The sequence below is a fragment of the Canis lupus genome, chromosome 13, assembly GCF_011100685.1.
Source record: "Canis lupus familiaris isolate Mischka breed German Shepherd chromosome 13, alternate assembly UU_Cfam_GSD_1.0, whole genome shotgun sequence".
NCBI classification, from domain to species: domain Eukaryota; kingdom Metazoa; phylum Chordata; class Mammalia; order Carnivora; family Canidae; genus Canis; species Canis lupus.
Genome location: NC_049234.1, coordinates 22,789,697 through 22,797,644, shown reverse-complemented (window position 1 = coordinate 22,797,644; position 7,948 = coordinate 22,789,697).

Below are 7,948 nucleotides of genomic sequence, written 5' to 3'. Positions count from 1 at the left end.
TGTACCTAAAGAATTCATAGGTTGACGAGGATTGGAGCCCACCAATTTACAGAAATACTCGGAATATCGGAGATATAAAAACTCTGCTGACTCTTTTTTCTGTTCATAAATCTTGATGGAGTGCATCCAATCTTGTCATTAACCCACAGTGTTTATGGATTTCCCCAGTCCTCACCAGTCCCAGAAATCCAGACCAGAGTTTCTGGCTTTCGGATGCCCAGGTACACTTGTGTGTCCCACTGAACTCTCAAATTCCATACACTATACACTGAGTTGGTTATGGTCTCTCCCAGATTTGCTTGCCCTTCTTTTGGTTAAAGGTGCCATTGTCTTCCCTCATTTTCAGTCCTAAAATTGTAATCATATCTGGCTTCTTCCTCTTCCTCAAAATCTACAATTAATTTGTCTTCTCATGTTACCACAGCTACAGTCTCAGGTAGGCCCTTGTGCTTATTACAAGGGCTAGCAATTGTATCTTTTCATTTTTAAAAAATGAGCTATAATCCACATATCATATATAAAGATTAAAATTTAGCAGTTTTTAGTAAATTTATGAAGTTTCTACCACCACTATCTAATCCTAGATCTGGGCTCTGATAGGAGGGTCAGATCTGGGAAATGGGGTTAAGATGGAAATAAGGCAGGGTAGAGGAGGTGGTTAGGGCCTCTCCAAGATCAGCTCTCCGAGCAGCAGGGGCCAGGACAGAAGGACATGAGAGCCCTGGCACTCTTTGTAATGTTGAGCTTACATGTCTAGGGCACTTTTCTTCTCTTTTTCTGTTAGAGCCTCATGGCACACCGTGAGGCAGACAAGTCAGGTATTATTCCATCCACTTGAGAGAAGAAATGGAGGCCTGCTGAGAGGTGCCAGCACTTGTCTAGGGTTACATAACTGGTTCCTACAGCTGGACTCCAGCCCAAACCATTTTTACTGGGCCACACTTCTTTCCAGAACAAAGATATTACGTCGGACCCTATCTTAGGAGATTCAGATACATAAATTAGGAAAGGATTTAGTTAGAAGTAAGAGCCTTTCTTTTAAAATGCACTTCAAGCACAGAATAAACATCGGACTTGAACCTACCTATTTGAGTTCTAGTTCTACTACTTATCAGTTGTATGATCTTGAGGATATTGCTGAATGTTTATGAGGCTGTTTTCTCACCTGTAAAGCTGAAATGATAGTAGTTATCTCACAGATTTGCTGAGGATAAGATCAGGGACTGAATCCTTAGTGCTCTGAAAACTGGCAAGGTGAGGTTAAGGTTAATGGAGGTTAAGGTTTTTCTTTGACTAATACTAGACTCTGGATGGGGTTCCAGGACTGGTTCCATGGATGGGCTGTCTCAAGCTGATGAAATACTTACTGAGAAATAAATTTCAAAAAAAATAAAAAAAGAAAGAAAGAAGAAAGAAAGAAAGAAAGAAAGAAAGAAAGAAAGAAAGAAAGAAAAGAAAGAAAAGAAAAGAAAAGAAAAGAAAAGAAAAGAAAAGAAAAGAAAAGAAAAGAAAAGAAAAGAAAAAAGAAATAAATTTCTGTGTTTTGTAAGCCATTTAGTCTGGGGTGTTGTGTTATCACAACCTGAATGGATGTAGACACAGGCTGATGTAACAGTGAGTGCAGGGCATGACAGGGGGTGGGGAGATGGGAGAGGGAGGCTCCTTTCAACAGAAGGGTGAGATAAGTGAAACTCACTAAGATCTTGATTTTTTTCTCCATCTTCCTGCAGTTTCTCCCCTGGACTAAGTCCTGCAAAATTCTGCAGAATGAGTTCCTCACTGAGCTGGTGTCTCACAAGGAATAGTTGGAATGATCATAAAAATTACATGATACGTTGTTTGGATGACTCTAGCATGTGGCGGAGGGTATTGGAGCTTGGGCAGAGCCAGGGGGTTTAGTCCATGGGAGAGTAATCTCCCCCTCACTATGCACTCCTGCCCTCTGCTCTTGCATCCCAGAGCACATCAGATCTGACAAGCTGGGCCTGGTCCCTAAATCATCACTTTATGCCTTTTTTGAGTTTTGTGAGCCTGTCTTTGCCAGGCCTTGGGACTGAAATCCAGGGCAGCCCTTCTGAAGACTGGGAGGGTGGTGGATGGGCCTTCAGAAGCCTCTTTTATTTTGAGGTCACTTGATATATTAAAAATCTGTGACATAATAGAAGTAAAGGGACATTTCCATTCTCACTGCTTTATCCAGCACACAGGTTTCTTTCCTGCAGCTCTTAGCTCTGGCCAAGGAAACCTCGGGTTCATGGGCATGGCTGTCAGGATTGCCCACTGAGCTCTCCACGATAAAACTGCAGCTGGCCAATGCCACCCCATGCATGTCTGATGAGTGTAGGTTATAGGACCTCACTCATCTGTCCTCAGTGGTGCAACAGGACCTGGCACTTGGCTCGAGCTCAGATCCAAAGGGCTTTTTAAGTTTTTGTTTTATTTCAATCTAATCAGTCCAGTTTTTTTTTTTTTTAAGATTTATTTATTTATTTGAGAGAGAGAAAACGAGTGGTGGGGGAGGGGCGGAGGGAGAAGCAGATTCCCTGGCTGAGCAGGGAGCCCAATGGAGGACTTGATCCCAGGTCCCTAGGGTCATGACCTAAGCCAAAAGCAGATACTTAACCGACTGAGCCACCCAGGTGCCCAATTGGTCTGTTTTTTGTTTTTGTTTTTGTTTTTTTAATCCCACTTCTACCAGAAGCCTGGGATGGTCCTAAGCATTAGGGAAGGAAATGGAACATACAGCTATTTTTCTCTCCTTCTCCCCTGGGTGAAGCCATTGCCATCTGTCTCTTGTGGTACCACAACAGCCTCCTGAATGTGAGTTATACCATGTTCCTTTCAACATAGAATCTCCCAGTGCCTCCCTGCTTCACCCAGAGCAAAACTCATGTCTCTCATGGCCCCCTGGTTTGTCTTAGTCCTCTCATCTTCTGCTCTCCCATGCTCACTGGCTCCAGACACTGTGGCCTCCCCAGGGGCCTGGGGAGGGACGCATTCACCTCAGGGCCTTTGTGCTAAATTGCTCTTGCAAGCACATGCTACAAACTGTATTAATCCACAGGGTCGTTTCCTTACCTCTTTTCCTGCCTTCGTGAAAATATCCCCTTACTGATGGATTTTTTTGTCTGTTTTGTTCACAAAAGTATCTTAATCACCTGGAATAGTGCCCTTGGTATGTAATTCTTCAATGAACAAGTGAATGAATGAAGAACGTTGCCCTGTAGTGTGGGAAGATAGGAGACATGGCAAGTATAAAATCTTTTCTTTTGCCATGGTCCTGTTCCCTTTATTGGCATCTCTTTCGGTGCTGACTCAAACCTACACCGTGTGGAGGGACAGTATCCACCTGTATCCCCTGGCACCTGTATAGTACACCGTAGGAGTTCTAGCTCCAGCACCTAGCACCGGGTTCTGTGTGCAACAAGGGCTATGGTCTGATTGAAGAAGGATCTGAGTCCTGCAGGCACAGGTCGTAATGGATTGTGGAGGGGGTAGTGGTGCTGGCTGTGGGCTGTAACATTCAGGGAAGCAGAACCAAACTCTGGAGCGGCACAGATAATATGAAGTAGGGAACAAACTGGGAATTCCAGGCAGGGATGGAAAGCAGTGGAGGGTTGGAGGCTGGAATGCATTTGGTGCCTCGAGGTTGAGGCTGCCTCCCAGGCAGGGCAAAAGTGGTGGCAGTTTTGATACCCCTCCTTCTACACCGTTGCCCCAGAGCCTGTGGCATGGCCATTGCCCATCTGGAGCATCTGGAGCCCTCTTCCTTTCAGCTCATATCCCTGCCCTGGGGGGCCTGCCCCAGGGCCTTGTGTCATGAGCCAAGCTGGTATTCATCAATCCAGCATGCTGGCAAAATGAAAGCTCACGGTTTTTTAAAATTAATTAATTAATTTTTTTTGAAAGCTCACTTGATGGCTAGAGATACCCTCCCAGGTAGCCAGGCTTTCCTGACCCTATGTTCCATTTCTTCTCTGGTGAGGATCTGTGGGATATACTCCATCCTTTGCTCTGCAGCAGAAAGGGTGTTACCCTCTCTAGTCCCAGGCGCCCCCTTTAGGGGTTTGTAGGTATCTGCTTTCTCCTTCAGTCTGTTAAGTCCCTAGAGAGAAGGCTTAGGGTTGGATTTGTATGTTTTATCATATCTGTACCTTTAATATGGCTCATAAATAATTCACTTAGTAATGGTGTGTTGATTTGAGGGAATTTTTGAATTGATTCCTGAATGGATGCTGCTCTAGGAGGCAGAGACAAAGCCAGAAGAGCACTCCATTTGCCTACGCAGAATCCATGGGTGCTCCTCTGAAGCGATGCACTTTCCAGGGAGACGGTAACAATGTTCAGCATTTACTATGGACCAGGCCATGTGCCAGGTGTTTCTCAGACCTCATTATATTTATTCCTTAGAACAATCCTGTGAGGTAGATCCATTAGAATATTTATGCCCATGCCAAGTGCTCCCAAACCCCTAGATTGGATTGATTTAAACTCTGTGAGCAGAACCTTCACAGTCCTTTGGTCTCAGCTTACCCACCACCTTCTTGGAGAAGCCTTCCCTGACTCCCCTCTGTCTGGGCACCACCTTCCTGCCATTGTCCTCGATCACAGTACACAGCTATTTTTTCTTCAAGGACTTATTATAACCTGTAATTATCTTATTGATTTTACCCCCTAAGTTTTCCACCACACTTCCCTCCGAATGGTAGCTCAACAAAGGCTGTGGGCCTGGTTGGTGTTGTCCACGATCATATCTCCAGGGCTTAGCAAATTGCCTGGTGATGAGGTTTTTTTTTTTTTTTTTTTAATTTAAAGAAGAAAACATATGTAAGCACCTACTGTATGCTATTCAGTATTCTAAGTGCTTTACATATATTAACTAGTTTAATCTTCATAAGAACCTTATGAGGTAGGTACTATTACTGTCTTCATTTTGCAAAAGAGCAAAATGAAGCACAGAGAAGGTAAGTAATTTTCCCAAGGTCACATAGTCAATAGATGGCAGGGCTAGAATTGAGAGTCAGACAGATTGACTTCATAGTTCATGCTCTTAACTGTTCTGCTGTTTTTCTCTATTCCACTGAGGTGGACATGGATAGAGAAGGGATAATAGAGGATTATCATTGATTGAACCTTGGCTAGATTCTAGCTACTTTCCTAGGTTATCTCAATTAAGCCTCAAGACTGGATATTATCTCAGTTTTGTAGATTGAAAAATTGTGACTCACAGAGAGTAACTTGCCCCAGGTTTTACAGACAGCGGCAGAGCTGGGATTCAAGCTCCGATCTACTTGATGGTGAGGTCCAAGTTTTTTCCCTTCACCATGTCAAATGACAGCTAGTAAAAGCAGGCCCAGAATTAGAGCCCTGGCTCCTCTGCAGAGACATCACATTTGTTACACGAGACCAAGATGCACTCCCCATAATTTTGCTGCAATGGAAAAGCAGCTTTTCTCATGGCAACCGTGGTTCTTCTTCGTAGCCCTGCTTAGCGACCTTGGTCCAGCCGTGGATCATGATGAATGCAGCCCAGGGTTACATATTAGAACAGGCAGCTCAGCCTCTCTAAAACTCTTTTCCTTGGTGGTAAGATGGAGATACTAATATTCATGTTTTCTGCCTTAGTGGGCTATTGCAAACTTCTAATGACATTATGTTCATGAAAGGGATTTGAAGACTCTAAAAAACTGTGAGAGAAACATGGAGCAGTGTGGTGCTTGAAGAACAAACCCTGGGGAAGCAAGGACAAAAACCTGGCAGAGTCTGATGCTGCGGCAATTTTGAGCGATTTCTCTGTAGGTATGTCCTTGACTTAACATCTGTTTCAAAGTCATGATGTTCAGGTCCATTCCTTTCCTATTGGCCCTTCTACTTGGAGATCTTCAGTAAAGCAAAAATCACCATCCATCAACCCACCCATCCACCCATCCATTTATTCATTATAGATAAGCATCCCAGTCATTGGAGATAAGACACAATGACCAAAATAATGGAATCCCTCAGGCCTGATAGTGAGTTTGTGTGTGTGTGTGTGCACGTGTATACACATACACATATTTAGTATACTACTAAGCACTTAAACACTATCATATTTTATTCACTTTAGAATGTTATCTTCATAGGAAACTGAAAGTGAAGGAGTTATTCTCCTATTTTACAGATGAGAAAACTGAGGCTCAGAAAAGTTAAGCAACTTGGCAAAAGCCCAGTGTTTAAAAAGTATGGAGCCAGGAATCATTGTTAGTTATAACTCCAAAGCCCAAATATCATTCTGATGTTTGTCCTAAACCATATGAATGTAACTGCTTCAAACCTTCCCCTGTTTTTCTCTTGGGTTTTATAGACTTTGCTGGTGTTTATTCACTATAAAGCTATGGGCAGCAGGCAGACTGAAAAAGAGATTACCTAGGTCTGGCCCAGAAATATATTTTAGGGGTTGGTATGTACTGAGCTGGAAATAACACTGGCTTATGATGGAACAAAGTCCATCTTAAGGCATGGATGAGTAATGTTTGGAAAGTAGCATTAGAAAGTGGCTGGTATGTTAATGATTTAAAAATTTAAGGTTTTAAGGCTGAGCTCACATATACCTTCTTTTGTCTGACTATACTGTCCCATGGTCTTTCCTTTAAAAAAATATTTCTTTTTTTTTTTATTTGAGAGAGAGAGAGAGAGAGAAAGTGCACAAGCAGGGCAGAGAGAGAAGCAGGATTTTGCTGAGCAGGGAGCCCAATGTGGGGCTCGATCCCAGGACACTGGGATCATGACCTGAGCTGAAGGCAGACGCTGAAGTGACTAAGCCACCCAGGCGCCCCTGTCCCATGGTCTTATTAGCGATGGTTCTATCAGGGCATCAGAGCCATGGCTAATGTGGAGTAAAAGATTCACCAGAGTCATTAGACCTTAGGCAGTTCTTGGAGGTGCTCAAGAAATCTATGTAAGACTTACTTCTACTTTTGGTGCTGGGCTTGAAGTTTCTCTAGGTCAGCAAGGCCAGCAGTTGGAAAGAAAAGATGGATGTGAAATGGAGAACAGCAAGGACAATTTGGGGTGCACAGAGACAAATTGGATCCCATAAAGGCAAATTGGAACTCATAAGGACAGGTTGGAACCCACATTTTTCTCTTGCTGCCTCTAATTTTGATGATGGGGGTGACCTCCAGAAGCTGGTCTCTTTGTTACAGACTTACATGTGCACCTGTTCCAGACTCAGAGGAGGAGGAGATCCAGTGGGGCCCAAGGAGCTGCGGGCTGGCTGCCATCCTCACCAACAATGAAAGCCAGCAGGTCAGCCACATTCGTTAGAGGCACCAGCATTTGGTGCTGTTCCACCAGGACCTTCAGAGCATAATGGCTGCTTTCAGTTATTGCAGCTTCTTCCTATGACCAATGCTAAGCTCAGAACCATCCAGGGAAAGGAATTCTGGGACACATAGTTCCAGTCTAGTCAAGTTGGCACAATATAAAACCGCCACAGATCCTAATCTCATGGAAGTGCACACAACTGAGCACTGTCATGTTTTCAGACTTGTTGGTAGCTCCTTCGGTAGAGAACACTACCTTATAGTTTTTGTTTTCCAGCAGTGCCCAGTTCAGTGTTAGCCACGCAGAGACCTTCAGTGGAACAACAGATTGCAGTTGACCCCTTCCTGTCTGCCTCCTCTGTTCAGCAAGCTTAGATTTTCATAATGGGTACTCCCTTAGAAATCACTCCATCTATACTATTGTTGGCAACTGATTATCTTGCTTCTTTTCTAGCCCTCAGTGACAGGTGTTATAATTCCTGGAGCCCATCCCCCAATAACTATGGCTCTTAGCATTGAAAGAAATGAAGCTTGAGGGATTTAGATTTCATTGATCTCTTAGCATCTAGCAGGCTGTTTGACTCATGCGCGATCCATTCCAAGCATGACTCAGAACTAACTCACCAATATTTTATGTTCCATTA